At 38.7% G+C, this 18,651-nt stretch overlaps 1 long non-coding RNA gene across 1 annotated transcript; it reads left to right on the plus strand.

Moving 5' to 3' along the window:
• Positions 1–531: 531 nt before the first annotated feature.
• Positions 532–14,897, plus strand: LOC134298635 (uncharacterized). The gene is made up of 3 exons (XR_010005727.1): positions 532–678; positions 13,366–13,478; positions 14,473–14,897. It is a non-coding gene; the product is annotated as an uncharacterized LOC134298635 (long non-coding RNA).
• The last annotated feature ends 3,754 nt before the right edge of the window (positions 14,898–18,651 follow it).

Genomic DNA, 18,651 nt, shown 5'->3' on the forward strand with positions numbered 1-18,651 from the left:
ACACTGAGACACAATATAAAAGTAATAGTAAAATTATTTATATTAAAAATCAATTTGGTTAAAGAACTTGTGTTTTTTGTACAAATTATCTTTTTTCCAAAAACGAACTTGGCTTTGGAAAGTGACAAGTAGGAGTTGCAGAAAATATAATCGCAGGCAGTGGGGAGAAAATGTTTGAAATTCTTCATTCTTGCATGCTAAAATGAAATAAAATACTGATAAATCAGAGCAGTCATTCCATGTGTACTGGATGTTGTTGTATAGCTTCTATTCTGGGTTTCCCACAGGTGTCAGATCCCACTTCTCTGGGATCCTAGTATTTCTTCTTATTTCATGCTTTAGGGTGCATATTTTGACAGAGGCAATATTTTGTGGGTATATTGTCTTTGACAGGCATGGTGTGCACTGATCATACTGACTGCATGTATCATATTTCACTCCCTTTTGTGACACAATATTGTGACCACGCAGACAATTGAGTAAATTGCTGCCTTGACATCTGCTGTGCCAGTGTAGTGGTTCATGGGCTGAACTACATTTCTGAAGTATGACTACACGGCTTCCTCTAAGAAATAGTAGTGTTTACAAGCCTCCGGATGGATCAGCAATGCCATATATGCCATTCGGCTGCACACAAAACAACCTGCTGTTTTCAGAAATCTGTTAGTACTGAAAATGGTGAGTAGCATTTTGTAAATACAGACCTACATCTCTTGTGGCTTTGCTAAAATGAAAATGACAGGTTGCAGATGGGAAACTTGCTCTTCCTTCACACTGCAGCAGGGATGGAAGATAGGAAGGCAGCATGCTGCAAGTCAAATGATCACTCTCTGAAGAACCTATTTCTGCTGAATGGGAAAAGAACAGGTCACAGCAAGAAGTCTTCTCACCTTTATTTTCTATAAAATAGATGACACAACAGGAGCTTTGGCTTTACTGAAATAAGCTAGAAACGTAATTGCAGTGTCATCTTCATACTTGTGGTAGGATCAGACTAGTTTTCTGGTGCTTTTGCTGGACCATTTTCTGAAGACACGGGAGAAACAAAGGATGGAGTCTTTTTATCTGCTTTATAACCTATTAAAGTATCTAACACTGCTTCTGGCATTGTACTTGATTAGAGATGCCAACCTGCCCAAATGTTTGGTTGCAGGAAACATATATACCACTGTTGAAACAGCTTTACTGACTCCCTCAGTCTGTTTCCAGGCAGAATTCAGAGTACTGTTTGTAATCTTTAAAGTTTTACTCAGCTTTCTCTGATCCATACTATTTAAAATACTGTATCTCTCTGTATGACTCTGTCTGAATTTTAAGATTTTTTTTTTGGGGGGGGGGGCATTTTCTCAATTGCAGACACATTTGACAGAAACAAAAAAGAAAGACATCTTAATGGCTGTTTCCAGATTTTCAATTTTCTTCCAACAGAAGGTTCAATTGGCATCTTCCCTCCTTTTCTTCCATTAGGAAGTAAATACCTTTTTGTTCAGGAAAACCTTTGGCTTGTAATTTATGTGACATATGGGGCTTTTCACATGGTTGTATTATATTTTAATTGCATTTTATAATGTTTTAACTGTCTTTTTAGCTAAACTGTTAATCTTTCACTTTCGTATAAGCATATATATTTTTAGCTATACCGAGTTTTCTGATGCTTATAAGCCATCTTGGATTTTGTATAAGGAGAAAGGCAGGATATAAATTAAATAAATAAAAATAGGTAGCTAGACAGACAGATGTTTAAGATTAGTCTAGTGTGATTCAAAACGGTGGTCCATCAATCAAGGTGGTGGTCCAACAAGTTCTTCTAGGTTTACATTATCTTGGAAATGAAGGGGAAATTTCAAAATTTTCATTAACAAAAGCCTGCTTAATAACAAAATATATATTGGTTTGGAACAGAATAAGTGCATATTATATTTATACATGCTTATCACAAGTCCCACTCAATTCAGCTGCTTTATACCCATCTCAGGAAGCCTTTAAAAATGACAAAACAATAGCTTCAGCATAAGGCTAAAGATATGGAAATATTGCTGTCTTCATTTTGTTATGTTTCTCCAGATCCCACTTCCATTTTATTTCCACCTTTGGACTGCAATGTTTTCATCAAGAGTGTTTTGTCACATGCAAACTTGTATTTTGTTGCACTTTGTCTACTGTATACCATTTATTTTCCTTTGTGTTTTTCCTCCATTGACTAATGTGTGCATTTGCCATAGATATGTGTTTTGATCTGTGGACATTTAATGAGATATAATTCAAGAGGGGAAAGGGGGTGGGAATCTTCTGGTAGCATTTTTTCCTCCTCTGATGAGAAACCAAAAGACATCAACATTCTTTCATAAATTATCTTTCAGAGAATAAATTGGATAGATAATACATTTTTCCCAGGGTACATGAAAACAAGGTCAGGCCAACAACTATAAAAAACATGACTAGAAGAAACAACTTCTTCTTCTTCTTCTTCTTCTTCTTCTTCTTCTTCTTCCTAAATGATATTGCTGCAGCAATTGTCCTGAAACTTAGCTTACTATAGTATGAGAATGCTTTATTTCAGTGACAGCATGCTTCTAAATTACCTGTTGCTTAGATACAAGAGTCAGTGGATGCTATTGCCCCCATGTCCTATTTATGGGGTACAGGAGGGCATCTCAAAATCAGGATGTTAGATTAGACATGCCTTTAGCCTGATACTGTTGGGATCTTCGTAAATTGATTGCACATTTATCTTGTAAATCGCCTAGAGCATCGTGGATGGAGGGCGATTAATAAGTAATTAAATGATGATGATGATGATGATGATTTAGTGTGGAGAATATCACTATTTTTTTCTTTTAAAAAACTCCAATTGATAATCTGAAACTAATTAATAATATAATTCTATTTATGTTCTCTGGAAATGTACTGAATTTTCACTGGACTTTCCTTATCAGTAAATCTGCACTAGTTTGGCTGAATATTGCTAATTTCACATCAATCTCTTTCATAGCTGAATGGGATTTTCACTGTGTCTTACTCTGCATACCAAACACACATGCACACACACAGTGCCACTTGAGACTGACAAACTGTCTGTAAATGTCAAAAATTTATACACCTACGCTACATAACTATTCAAGTATGGCAACTTTTCCCCCGACTCCACTGAAACAAAAGATGTTACTACTATGAGTCATTGGCATTCTTACAAGTAAACATCTTGTATTGTATCTCTTCTACTGTTTCAATGAAAATGGATCCAGAGGTTGATAGCTTTTTGCTGGAATTCATACACTAACAATATGTGTCATAACCCTTTAGGTAGAGTTGCTATTGATTTAACTGGATATGCAAATGCAGCACTTTATACACGTCTAAGAGAAGTAACTTTCCTTCTAAAGAACAAAATAGATCAAGGAGAAATTAAGAATACAACCTCAAACCATGTCTGACCATTGTTCCATCTAGTTATATTACCAGTTCTATCTGGCAGCAAATCTGTAGGTTTCAGACACAGTTCTTCCCCAGCCTACCTTGAGATCCCTCTTACTCTTCTATCTAAACAGAATAACCTGAAAAGGTCATGTGAAGAGGTCATAGGATATCCTGAAGCAGGGTGGGCAGAAAGACAAATTATTATGTTGGGGGGGTGTTATTTTTTGATTGGTTTAATGCCAGTAATATAATAGGACAATTAAAATTGAGTCATAGTATTATAATTGTATAGTGTAAATGGACCTTGGGACATGTGAAACTAAGCAAAGTCAGGCCGTGATAAAAAAAAAAAACTATGACCATACAAGAAGAAGACAAAAATAACTAAAAAGGAACAACGCCATTTAATCAGTGAAAGCCTAAAATTTATCATTAGGTTTTTAAAAAAAAAACCTGAAGAAAAAAGACATACACAGATGAATAAATATAGTACTACCCTGTTTCCCCTAAAATAAGACATCCCCAGAAAATAAGACCTAGTAGAGGTTTTGCTGAATTGCTAAATATAAGGCCTCCCCCGAAAGCAAGACCTAGCAAAGTTTTTGTTTTGAAGCATGCCCAATAAACAGAACACCAGAGCATGCAGGATCAGTAAATGTACCTACCATAGAGTATTGTACATGGAAATAATGGTAGTAACAAGAAATTCTTGATACGATTCAGTTTGTCTGGTTATGCTGGTTTGTGATGACAACTATGTACAGTATATAATAAATGTTCTTTTTTTTTTTTTTTTTTTTTTTTGCTCAACAATAAATGTGAATTCTTCTTCATGGAAAAATAAGACATCCCCTGAAAATAATACCTAGAGCATCTTTGGGAGAAAAAATTAATATAAGACACTGTCTTATTTTCGAGAAAACACAGTATGTGCATGTATACTGACTCAGACTATTTGCACACTCGGAGCGTTGGCTTCCTTGATTGAGTTATTCATCTGAAATACAGTCTTCTTTTTCTACTGTCTTCTAACTAAGGGCTTCTTACGCTTTTCTTCTTGTGACTCCTTTTGACCCAAGAAATGTCTATGTGAAGGGTACATGTCTGTGTGGGTTGGGATCAAGCAATCAGAACAACCCCACCAGGTAGACACATAATTAACAACTCCCAAAGTACTGCTTCTGTGACGCCGTACTTGGATGGAATGTTCAAGGCAATCAGATTGATACAGGTCAAAGGATATGAAGTAGATCTTGTCATTCCTGTCACATGGGCATGACACAGCTTCCTTAGCCAATCCCATTTGCTATATGTCACCACTGACTGAACCCTTTAGTGGATTCCAGTGACCACATGTCCAGAAAGAAGTATTATTCATACACACATTTAAACACACTGAGTTGCATTTAATGCATTTCTAACTAACACAGCATTATCTGACTAACAGTATATAGGTATATAAAATAAGTATAAAATTGAACATCTGCTGATAACAAATAAACATTAGCAAGGTTTGCTAAACAATCTGATTTTCCTTTTTGTGAAGTATAACTGAAGCATCTTCTGTAGAGTTTACTATACATACTGCACAACAGGTTCATGTAAATGTCTGAAACAGCCACTGGGTGACATTCAGAAAACTTCTATTGTTGCCAATTTTTTTGGCACTCCAACATTGAGTTAAGAGAACAACATTCGGATTGGGACCCACAGTTTAAGAAGCGCTGTTCTAGCTTATCAAGCACTATTTGTCTTCTCTATTAATTCATCATATGCTGGAATTGTGACAGTGTTAAATTAGTCATCTTGGCTTCTAGGGAGAATTCAGGCTTGATTTATTGTTGGGCCCATTTATTAAATGGAGTAATATAATGGACACTCTAAAGTGAGATCCCATCGTAGATATTCTGGAAATTTCCTAAATGGTAGTTTTTCAACTTATGAATGCACTGGGGATGTTGAGGAGGAGGACAACACTTTACACCTACATGATTCACTTCAACAGGAACACTCTTCAGGGGACATACACACTGTCTTGCACAAAAGGGACCCTGTCAATCCTCAAAGGAAACAGGTCTTGGTAGTAGGTGACTCCCTCCTTAGAGGAACGGAAGCCATCATTTCCAGACCGGATGGGATGGCTTGAGAAACATGCTGCCTCCCGGGGGCAAAAATACACCATATCACTCAGAGGCTCAGCAGGCTCCTAAAGCCCCATCACCCTCCCCACCTTATGTTGATTCATGTAGGTACCAATGACACCGCTAGGCATACTTTTCAAAAGATCACAAATGATTTTCGAGCTCTGGGAACAAAGCTAAAACTGTATAATGTACATGTGATCTTTTCATCCCTCCTCCCTGTTGTAGGACACGGCTCTACAAGGGCTGGAAAAATAGTACAGGTCAATAACTGGCTCAGAAAATGGTGTCAAGAGGAGCATTTTGGCTTCCTTGACCATGGTCTACTCTTCCAAGAGGATGGACTACTGGCAAGCGATGGGGTGCATCTCACACAAGTAGGAAAACATCTTTTTGCACACAGACTCACAAACCTCATCAGGCGCACTTTAAACTAGATCCACTGGGGGAGGGGAACAACAGCCTGGCGAACACTATATTACCCACGACCACAGGGAACCGCCGAAAGGCTAAACGGAGGGCTGCACAAACACAGCAAGGACCAAGTACAGAGAGCACAATAATCCCAAATAAACAGTTCGAGGGGAGGTCACAGGGGCTTACATGTCTTTACACTAATGCTCAGAGCATGGGAAATAAGCAAGACGAACTCCAACTCCTAGCACAGCACCACACATACGATGTCATAGGCATCACTGAAACCTGGTGGGATGACTCCCATCACTGGAATTTAACCATTGAGGGCTATAACCTCTTTCACAGAAATAGAACAAAGGGGAGAGGAGGGGGAGTAGCTTTATATGTCAAAAACAGTTACGTTGCAGAAGAAATGCAAGACTGTAATCCGGGAAACCAGCTTGAAAGCATCTGGATAAGAATCAAGGGAACCGGGACTCAAAAAGATCTTGTCGTGGGTGTCTACTACAGACCTCCGAGTCAGGATGAAGGACTTGATGAAGCCTTCTCTCAACAGCTGACCAAACAGGCACAAAGAAGAGATATAGTAGTCATGGGCGATTTCAATTATCCCGATATCTGCTGGAAAACAAACTCAGCCAAGAGTACAAAGTCCAACAAATTCCTCACTTGCCTTGCAGATAATTTTATGGTCCAGAAGGTAGAAGAGGCAACAAGGGGATCAGCAACTCTTGATCTAATCTTAACAAATGTGGAAGACCTGATCAATACAGTTGAAGTGGTTGGATCCTTAGGGGCAAGTGACCATGTGCTCCTGCAGTTTGCAATACAAAGGAATGCTGAAACTAAGACAAGTCAAACACGCATTCTGGACTTTGAGAGAGCTGACTTCCAAAAAATGAAGGAATTACTGAGCGGCATTCCATGGACGCCGATATTAAAAAACAAGGGAGTTAAGGATGGATGGGAGTTTTTCAAAAGTGAAATACTCAAGGCGCAAATGCAAACAGTGCCAACAAAGAAGAAAAATAAGACAAGTGCAAAGAAGCCAGAATGGATGTCCAAAGAACTTCTAACTGAGCTAAAGCTCAAAAGTGACATGCACAAGAAGTGGAAAAGGGGAGAAATCACCAAAGAAGAATTCAAACGTATAGCCAACACCTGTAGGGAAAAGGTTCGCAAGGCTAAAGCGCAAAATGAGCTCAGGCTTGCCAGGGACATAAAAAACAACAAAAAAGGCTTTTTTGCTTACGTTGGTAGAAAAAGGAAGAAAAAGGAGGCGATAGGGCCATTGCAAGGAGAAGATGGGGTGATGGCGACAGGGGACAGGGAAAAGGCAGAACTACTTAATACCTTCTTTGCCTCGGTCTTCTCAGAAAAAGAAAGCCATCTTCAACCTCAGCAACACAGAATGGACGAAGGATTGGGGGAAATCCAACCCCAAATAGGGAAACAAGTTGTCCAGGAACACTTGGGCTCTCTAAACGAATTCAAGTCCCCAGGGCCAGATCAGCTACACCCAAGAGTACTGAAGGAACTAGCGGAAGTTATTTCAGAACCACTGGCAATTATCTTCGAGAGTTCTTGGAGAACGGGAGAAGTCCCAGCAGATTGGAGGAGGGCGAATGTGGTCCCTATCTTCAAGAAGGGAAAAAAGAACGACCCAAACAATTACCGTCCGGTCAGCCTCACATCAATACCAGGCAAAATTCTGGAAAAGATCATTAAGGAAGTGGTCTGCGAACACTTAGAAACAAATGCGGTCATTGCTAATAGTCAACACGGATTTACCAAAAACAAGTCATGCCAGACTAATCTGATCTCTTTTTTCGATAGAGTTATGAGTTGGGTCGATACAGGGAATGCTGTGGATGTAGCGTACCTGGATTTCAGTAAGGCCTTCGACAAAGTCCCCCACGACCTTCTGGCAAACAAACTAGTAAAATGTGGGCTAGACAAAACTACGGTTAGGTGGATCTGTAATTGGCTAAGCGAACGAACCCAAAGGGTGCTCACCAATGCGTCGTCTTCATCATGGAAAGAAGTGACAAGTGGAGTGCCGCAGGGCTCCGTCCTGGGCCCGGTTCTGTTCAACATCTTTATTAACGACTTAGACGAAGGGTTAGAAGGCACGATCATCAAGTTTGCAGACGACACAAAACTGGGAGGGATAGCTAACACTCCAGAAGACAGGAGCAGAATTCAAAACAATCTTGACAGACTAGAGAGATGGGCCAAAACTAACAAAATGAAGTTCAACAGGGACAAATGCAAGATACTTCACTTCGGCAGAAAAAATGGAAATCAAAGATACAGAATGGGGGACGCCTGGCTTGACAGCAGTGTGTGCGAAAAAGACCTTGGAGTCCTCGTGGACAACAAGTTAAACATGAGCCAACAATGTGATGCGGCTGCTAAAAAAGCCAATGGGATTCTGGCCTGCATCAATAGGGGTATAGCGTCTAGATCCAGGGAAGTTATGCTCCCCCTCTATTCTGCCTTGGTCAGACCACACCTGGAATACTGTGTCCAATTTTGGGCACCACAGTTGAAGGGAGATGTTGACAAGCTGGAAAGCGTCCAGAGGAGGGCGACTAAAATGATTAAGGGTCTGGAGAACAAGCCCTATGAGGAGCGGCTTAAAGAGCTGGGCATGTTTAGCCTGCAGAAGAGAAGGCTGAGAGGAGACATGATAGCCATGTACAAATATGTGAAGGGAAGTCATAGGGAAGAGGGAGCAAGCTTGTTTTCTGCTGCCCTGCAGACTAGGACACGGAACAATGGCTTCAAACTACAGGAAAGGAGATTCCACCTGAACATCAGGAAGAACTTCCTCACTGTGAGAGCTGTTCGACAGTGGAACTCTCTCCCCGGGGCCGTGGTGGAGGCTCCTTCCTTGGAGGCTTTTAAGCAGAGGCTGGATGGCCATCTGTCGGGGGTGCTTTGAATGCGATTTCCTGCTTCTAAGCAGGGGGTTGGACTAGATGGCCCATGTGGTCTCTGCCAACTCTACTATTCTATGATTCTATGATTCTATGATTATATGTTGTAATTGTACTCACCTTTCTTCAAGGAGCTGGATTTCAGGATTGTGAGATTTTATACTCACAACTGCCCAGTGGGAGAGGTTGAAATCAGTGATATGCACCCAAGAGCCATCATCCAAGTAAGGGAATGGGGATCATGCCACAGTGTCAGGATGAAACACATCCTTTATTGTACAATGGATCATCAGTGATGATTTGCTTAATGCCATTTGTGGTTGAATACAGATTTGCTCTGTTTTCCCGAGTTCTTAGCAAACATTCTGACAGCATTGATTGTCTTTAAGGTCACAAAATCAATGATCATAATGGTAAGCCCCAAATATGCTGTTAAACAATCTCATGACAGACCCAGATAAAATCTGCAGAGGATGAAGAAGTGTAGACAATGACATTCATTCTGAAGCTGATAAATTAGATAGAGGCAGGTAGTCTATGCTTTATCATAGTGCAGGGACAATTTTCATTCATTTTATTAAGGAAAACAAATTTATGTCACCATATTTAAGTGATCTAGTGAATCACCTATGGCATGAGCATCCCTGGCAGTTCTTTCCTATGGACTATAATTCCTTACAATATTTTGCGAGAGGGATAATAAAAAGCTCTAAAAGGGTCACCTAAGGTGTGAACTCAAGATTCATAAACAACATCCCCGAGAGACTTCTCAAAGAGCTTTATGACAAGCTTGCAGTAAGGGACTGCTCAAAAAAATATAACTTTCCCAAAACTTATGAACAAAATTAAAAGTTCTGAAAACTGAGGACTTGGAAACAGAATTAGCAGAAGTTTTAAGGGGTTTTATTCTTTTAAAAGATAACGACGATGGTAATGTAATTTAGTAAATGCAGTTGTACGAACAAAGGATTTTGCCATTTTAGGGGCAAAGCTGGTGATGTTTATGACATGATTCTGGCACTTCTGAACCATTGCAGTTTGAAAGTTGACTCTTACTGTCATTCCTAAAGCATTAATACTGGATCTGAGTCTATACGATACATTAATTTGTTTATTAATGTGTCATATAGATCTAAGTCCCAGTATTATTTCTTTTGAGTAACTCAGTTTATATTAATGTGTTGAACCATGCAGGTCATTTTGAATCTAATTTAGTAACAGCACATCTGCTACCCTGAGTCATTGGTGAACATCAACTGCATCAAGTGAGTCTACCTGACCTGGTTTATTATCTTTTTGTAGTAGCACTATTGTGGGCAATGGCCTTCATTCTTCTGGTGAGCCACTGTGTTGCAGTCATTAGTAGCAGTTGGTTCCATTTAAATAATAATAATAATAATAATAATAATAATAATAATAATAATAATAATAATAATAATAATACACTTTATTTATATTCTGCCCTTCTTCTCTGGGGGACTCAGAGTGGATTACAGCATTTACATACATAGGCAAACATTCAATGCCTTTACAATCACATGAGACACACGAACACAAACAAAGGCAAGGCTTCTCATTTCATTTCTGACTTCTGAAGGTGGTGCTCAACTCTGGCTCTGTGGAGGTGCTTTTCTCTATTTTCAAGTCAAGGAACCTGTGTTGTCACCTCTTTGCCTTTTCCCACCAGCGTGGTACCTATTTATCTACTCAGATTTGCATGTTTTCAAATTGCTCGGTTGACAGGAGCTAGGGCTAACAGACGGGGGCTAACCCTGTCTTGCAGATTCAAACTGCTAACCTTCAGATCAGGAGTTCAGCCAACCTTCAGATCAACAGTTCAGCAGCACAAGGGTTTAACTCATTGTGCAACCATGGCCCCCACAAATTGGAAACTATTTATACATGGACATTGCAACCAAATTGATGTAAACTGGTCCATGCTGAATATGAGCACAGAATAAGTCATTTTTGATCAGCCTCATAATCAATCTGTTATAGCTCAGCAGGGGCTGATGGGTTCACTGATGAATCAGAAAGGATTGTGGGATTTCCTAGGGTTCAGAGCGAGGAAGATTCAAGCCAAGTTCAAAATGTTGATGATTCAGACCAGGGAAATGAAACTGACACAGACAGTGCAGATCTCAAGGATGGAGCCAGAAACAACATCTTCCGATAAGGGGTTGGGTGATGAACTAATTGAAATGGAAAGTTCTCAAGGGAATACACCTGGCATTAAGGAGATTATCAAAGGCCTTCATTTACAGTTCAGAGCTGAGAACTGGTTCCGTAGTTTTGAGAGGTTAAAAGATAGAGAAAATTTGTGGGAAGTGAAATGATTTCATGAGTGCTTATTAACAGCCTGTTGTTTACCTTAGAATTAATTCAGGCAATGTTGGCTTTCAAGGAAGAAGCTAGGCCTGAGCACTTTGGTCCCTGTGTCAAGTCCTGGTTTTGAATTTAAGTATCCTAAACGTTCTTTATTCTTGTTCTATGATTCCTGCTCAAGTTTTCTAAGAATACCTTTTGTTTATGGATTTATGCTGCTCTTGTGATTTTTGGCTATTCTTGGACTGTGTTACCTTTGGATTTTTATGAGACATTTAGATTCCTGTGTAGATATCTTCTATTGCTAAGCCTTTTTTGGATCATACCTTTACTTTCTTCATTCTGCTTTTTTCATATATGTTTCTGTATTTTTACAATAAACTGTTTGATTAAACTCTGGACTCTAGTGTGGTGCTGTGGTTATACGTGGCTCCAGGCCTGGGGTGCAACACAATCTAGTTGAGCACCCAATCAGATGCCTCCAGAGAAGCCTGAACTTGCAGTTTCTATTCAGCTGTTATTAATAGTAATAATTGTTGGACATCTCCTGTGTAATTGTCTGTTTCTTTTTTTGATACATCTATGCAACCTGGTGGTCATAATCTCATCATGTGGTGGTAAATACTTCCTTATTTTTTATCCTTTCCCATTTCTTTCACCTCATGACAAATATGATAAACCTTTCATAGGCATTCCTAATTTTCCTTTTTTCTGTTTTCTGTATTCCTTATCTGAGACCGCATCTAGGTGAGGTATGATAGTATGGGAATTCTAACAACCTTGCCACTTCAATGTTTAGACTTCATTGCTGGTCACAAAAAATGGGGAGGGCTATACTAGTGATAGTGATCCAAGGGTAGATCCAAAGCACCCCCTTTCCTTGTACATACTTTCAGAATGCTTATCCTGCATTTTCCTTTCGATTCCTTCCCTACCTACATATACCCATCAAATTGGTATCAAATTTTATCAGCTAAGAGCCCATATGACCATGCATGCAAACTACTGGCTTTGAGGAACAATTTTTTTCATCATTCAAGTTTCATAGGCTATGCTGGAAAAAGGTGGGGCAGAATCACACTGGGTACTATCATAACAAGACCAAATAGTAGCACTAGTTGTACAGGCATTTGTAATGTTTTCAAAGCACAGTGAAAATACATCCAATGTTTACTTATTTGCACATTTTTCTATCCTCCAATGTATGCTTACATTGTGGTCAGCTGGAATTTTACTTCCCATGGACTAAGGGCCCTTCTACACAGACCCAAATTGAATCAAGCACTGGCACTCCAGAAACATCCTCCTGCTCTATAGTTAGTCCATTGGATGAATGACTGGAGGTGTAAATGAAGGAAAATATATTCTTTCTTTTTTTTTTTTGCTCCTTTTCTGCCATTAAAGAGAAGTGCTAAACATTTGACATATATTTTATGCATTTTTCAAACATTTTTATTTTTAAAGTGCGACCCAGTTATAACATCTTACTTCTTTTCTGTACTTATAAAGTTCCTGCCAAGAATTTTAGAATGTAGTGGAAGAAACAGGGTTGAATAATTGTGGGAAATTTAAATCAGTAACGTGGTTTGACCCAAAGCTGCCATGCTGATACTGCTCTAATCTCTTCTGGGAGTTTATTTCATAACCACTGGCCAATTTCCAAAGGGAAAAAAAATTGTGTCTCTTTTCCTTAACATTTACTCTAGAGACTGACAGTTTCATTCTTCCCAAGGAAATTACTTGCTATGCTAGGTCATGAACTCAGAGGAAGAATGACCTTTCAGGTGTCCTGGGCCAGATCTAAGGAGATATTCAAGAAGAGCAGTCAACTTTTAAAATAATTCAGTGTGGTCCTCCAATGGGGGGAAAAAAACACAAGGGATGAAATGCTGGGAAATATAATGCATTCTGATCAGGCTCCCTTGCGGAGCAAGCAGTCCAGTTGACTTCCAGTTCAGCAGGTTCATTATCAGTAGCATTGCCACTGAGGTCACCAAAGCTATTTGCATAAATAACAATCCACCCTGGTGAGTAAGGCTCGATAGAGCTATGCTTGTCATATTCATGAGTTCACAGTTGAAGAATAAAGGCACTGAATAACACAAATCAACTTTTTTTTTCAGGGAGCCTTTTTTCTCCTTTGATGAATAAAGAAACAAAGTGTCTATCAAGGAAACTCCCACCCATCCACTAACCACTTAAAGTTGTTAATATTCAGTTCTTTTTGTTCTCACAGGTAAGGATGAGTCATTTTTACAGTTTTCTCTCCAACAGTTATTTCCCCATAACCATGCATCCTGAAGTGTTTGGAGAAATTATTCTGTCCAGAAATACACATTTTTGTATGAGAATTCAGGGGGTTTTTTGCATCCACTCACCCAATGTTTCAAAATAGCCACATGTTGTTCATGTACAAAGCTACTGTTTTCAACACAAAAAGCAAATTTGCACAACAAAATTCTTACATAACAAAACAACACCAACATTGTTCAATAGTCAATACCAGGCTTGCAAAACAAAGCCATATGGCTATTTGGTTGTGCAAGGTTATTTTTTCACACCAGATTTTCTGTGTGTAAGATTTTTATTGTGCAGAGTCACTAGTTTTTTTGCAGAGATAAGATACATTTTGCAAAGTTCACATGCTGTCTGGAAACAAAGCCAAATATTTCTCAACATTTCAGAATATGTTTTTGTATGTGTGTGTGTCAGGAGTGACTTGAGAAACTGCAAGTTGCTTCTGGTGTGAGAGAATTGGCCATCTGCAAGGACTTTGCCCATGGGGTGCCTGGATGTTTTGATGTTTAACCATCCTTGTGGGAGGATTCTCTCATGTTCCTGCATGGAGCTGGAGCTGACAGAGAGAACTCATCCATGCTCTCCCCAGGTTGGATTCAAACTGGCAACTTTCAGGTCAGCAACCCAACCATCAAGTCAACAGTCCTGCCAGCACAAGGATTGCTCCACCGGGGGCTCCAGAATATGTTAATATTGGATAAAAATTTGTGCAAAATTCTCACCATTGTTCTTCATAGTTGGGTGTTCTAAGTGGGGGGAATTTTTTTTGGGGGGGGGGGCAGGAATCAAATAACAGAGATGCTTAACTAGGCATTTAAAATAAATTAATACATTTATTTAAATGCAAGGCATTGGCCATGGTGAACAACTGTGGTTTGTTTGCCTGTCTATTTATGGTCCACATACATATGTTTCCACCTTCTTCTTTCTAGTGATCTATGGTGCAGCAATTGCAAGCTGTCACAGCTCCTCCTCACACTAAAAATTGATTGTGAAAGAAAGTTGAGAATGTCAGTTTGCTGCATCCTGATTGACAGATCAGATTCCCATCATTCACAGTGGTTGATGCCTGCTAAGGAAGGACTGGGTGATTTCTAAATAAATCCTGTGTTACAATATGCATAACTCTAGGTTATGTGTTTGTTACTGCAGTTGTGAATTCCAACCGATGTTCTCTCCATCCCTATCCACCATATGCTTGTAAAACAAATCAGGAGCACTTTTTTCTAGGTAATCTTTAGGCCTTTTAAATCCTGCAATAAATGTTATCACCAAAACGATTCTACTGTCTCCAGCTGCCATCTCTGTGACAATTTACTGAGTGCTGGCTATTTTCTTTCAATGTCTGTTAAGTCTGCCAGCCAAAAGCAATTTTCGTAGTAGGGATGAGTAAAAAGATGTTATAGACTTCTCCTCTAATTACTTCCTGACAATATGATTAGTGATGTGGTATTATAAAATTTGAATTAAAAACGAACAACTTTGATGTCTAACTCATGCTTCATGCTCACATTTCCTTTGTACACAGCAAGTGTCAACTTCATCAGTTGCCCTCAAATTGAATCTGTTGTCCACACAACTAGATAACACATTACTGAAATTCTGTATGTGTATGAATCAACTTCAAGTATAAGTAGAAGACAGGTTGGGGTCAAATTTTTGATATGACTCATGACTAGGTTGAGGATCATTCTATAGAGATGAGATAGCAATAGTGCCACTTCAGGGGACCAACACCTCAACCTACTGCCATCACCATTTCCCTGCCTCAGCATTCAAAAAGGCCTTTAGTTACTTCACTCAGAGAAGGGAATGGTTCCTTTCTCAATAAAAGTTAAGGCACAGTATTAATTCTTACCAGAAAGGAACCATCCCCTTCTCTGAATAAAGTGGCAAAAGGTGAGAGCTTAATCCACCCTGGGCGAACCCCCCCAAAAAAGACTAACATCCTTTACTTTCTTGGTGCACTATTGAAGGGAGTATAAATGAGTCACCACTGCCATTTTTCTATTCAAGCATTCAAAAACCAGAAGTGGTACTGCAATGGTAACAATTAGATGGACTGCATTTTTTTTAGGATGGATTAAAGTCTTGCCTTTTGCTGCACCATTTTGACAAAGTAATTATTCCTTTTTAAATAAGAGTTAAACTACAGTTCTGACACTAGACCCATGGACCTAATGTATTTGGGTTATTTTTGACTAAAATGTCTAGGCTTAAATGTATACTCGTATACATGAGCATAGGAAATATTATTCTACCTTGATACAGTGCGTTCAAAAAGGAACTTAGATGCCATGATCTTAGTGACAGAGATATGCCTAGAAACCTGACATTTAAATGTAGATTATGATAAGTTGTTATTTGGAAGTGTCTGAGGAGGAAGGGGAATATGATAATCAAAGGGCATGCTTTATTAGTCACTATGCATGCAAAAGATGGTTGGCTTCATCATTTCTTTCTTTAAGGATAAAATTTGCATTCTTTCCTATTGGTTTTATTAATTCAATCTCCCTGGTGGAAGAATCATTAACAATTCTCTGACATGCCCTGTCAGAGGAAGACTGATATGAACAGCATGGATGCCCTTACAAAGCCACAGAGGTCTTTTATCCTAATATGTCACAGCTCAGCTAAACATATCTTGGTACTAATATTCCAAATATCTCAATTTCTCTTCTAGAAAGCTAGCCTCTTTTGGATAACCTTGACATGGAAATATTTGTGTAAGACAATGCAAGTATATTTTTTATCAATCTGTGGAAATTTGAGAAGTCCATAGTGAGACAAAGTGGCAACATAGAGATCAATTCTAAAAATCTCAGAGACTCCTCCCCACTTTGCGCAAATAATAAAAACCTGAATATTTAATCTGTGTAGGAAAATAATTTTAGCAGTCATAAAAGTAGCAACTCCAATTTGTCCCAACTTGTCATCCTGCTCCCTTGTAGTTCTATCCTTTTCATTCTTCTCTATAAAACTATATGATTTTACCTACTACAGTAGAGTCTCACTTATCCAACGTAAATGGGACAGCAGAACGTTGGATAAGCAAATATGTTGGATAATAAGGAGAGTTTAAGGAAAAGCCTATTAAACATCAAATTAGGTTATGATTTTACAAATTAAGCACCAAAACATCATGTTATACAACAAATTTGACAAAAAAGTAGTTCAATATGCAGTAATGCTATGTAGTAATTACCGTATTTACGAATTTAGCACCAAAATATCACGATGTATTGAAAACATTGACTACAAAAATGTGTTGGATAATCCAGAACGTAGGATACGCGAGTGTTGGATAAGTGAGACTCTACTGTATATATACCCACATTGTCTTCTTCCTTTAGGAGAGGAGGGAAAGCAGCCCACCTTCTCTAAAGTAGTTCTGCTACCTAGAATTTTTCTAGCAAATTATGTGCTCTGCACTGAAAATTAAAGAACTTTAAGCAGACAGTCTGGTCACCATAAAACTTTTTTGTCTACACATCTTCAGAGCAATCAGAAAACTATCCTATAATAATCTGAATACTGTGGCCTAGAAAGATATAAAGACTAGAACAATGGTTCACTGTGGAACAGAAATGTATTGATCAACAGTCACCAGAAGCAAGTTCCAGTGTCTCCAGAGGAAAGTACTTCTTGCTGATGTGCAGACTTGGTGTCGTTGTTGCCGTCTGTTAGAATCATTTGCCATACCTCACAAAATGTTGATTACGGCATTATTTTGAGGAAGTGATTACCAGATTTATAGGGAAACATGCCCACTGAGAATTGAATTACTGGCCCAAACACGGAGAACTGATTTGATTAAACTGTGAGCACTAATTAATCACAAGAAGTTTACCAGGCGTTAGGGACAAAGAAGAAAAAGCGAGAAATAGATAGAAAGAGAAGTTATCCTTTTCAAATCTTCCTAATGGGTTCTTAGAGTTCTTCAGTTAGCTGTTGTTGTAGAAAGCATGTGAGATCCCATGGACATTGGTGTGATGCGTGAGGGCAGAGCTCATTGCAGTTCATTCTCTGCAATGAACTTCTGGGATCAGATTTCATACATTTTGGACTTGTTTGGCATTTTCTGAAATGTAGAAAAACTGCAGAACTGAAAAAATATGTTTAGTTTTAGAAAGCAGGAGTTGTTTAAAAAGCTTTAAATAAAGGCAATTTCCCTCTGGAAATTGTTTCAAAATGAGGTTATAGGGCTCTTTCCTATGTTTGCTATCTAAATATTTATTATAATTCTGAACTTGCATGTTTTTTTTTTGAAGGACAATCACATTGAACTTTGCCTGTTTGTTTCACATCTGAGAGAGTAGAGTGGCAGAGGTTTCTTTCTATATAGGTGTATTTTAATATACTAATGGAAGTACGCCCAATAAGGAATAGTCCTAGAAAACTAGAACAGAAACAATACAGAGTATGAATCTTTATGTTACATGACTTTAATGGTATATTACAGAGCATTGGCATCATACTTGCTGATATGAAATCACATTGGAGCCACTGCTCCTTGGTTTTTTGAGGACCAATGTTACATCATAACAAACTGCACTTAAAATCTTGTCACTATAGTAATACAATTTTCATATACCCAGTTTCCTTACCCCTGTTCAAAAGACATTGTAGGGACCAGGAAATGTAAGGTGGATTTCACAAAGAAAAGGTTTAAGAATGGACTAAAAAGAGTTAAAGGGAGTGAGAAGAAGAAAGAGTGAAGGAATTTGGGATAGATAGTGTTGCTAAGCATTGTCACAATGAGAAATTTGGGTGAGAGGTAGAAGATCAGATTGACCAGACAGAAGATGGGAGGAGAGAAACATGTGCAGGAAATGTTTTCCAAAACAAGATTGTTTTCAGAACACAATAATTGTTTACAAAGAGAGATGCTGAAGAATAGAGCTGAGAGAGAAAAAGTGAGAGGGAAAATTACAGACAGGAAAGAGTGGGGAAAGGAAGTTTGATTTCATGTGTGTGTGTGTGTGTGTGTCAATCTGATAATATTAAACCCACAATGCAGAAACAGTCAAATGTGGCACTTTCTTGATGTTTGCTTGGCTTGACTTGATTATAAACTAACACATAATAGGCTTGTGCATTTTGGCTAAACC

This window comes from Anolis carolinensis, chromosome 4 (assembly GCF_035594765.1).
Source record: "Anolis carolinensis isolate JA03-04 chromosome 4, rAnoCar3.1.pri, whole genome shotgun sequence".
NCBI lineage: Eukaryota > Metazoa > Chordata > Lepidosauria > Squamata > Dactyloidae > Anolis > Anolis carolinensis.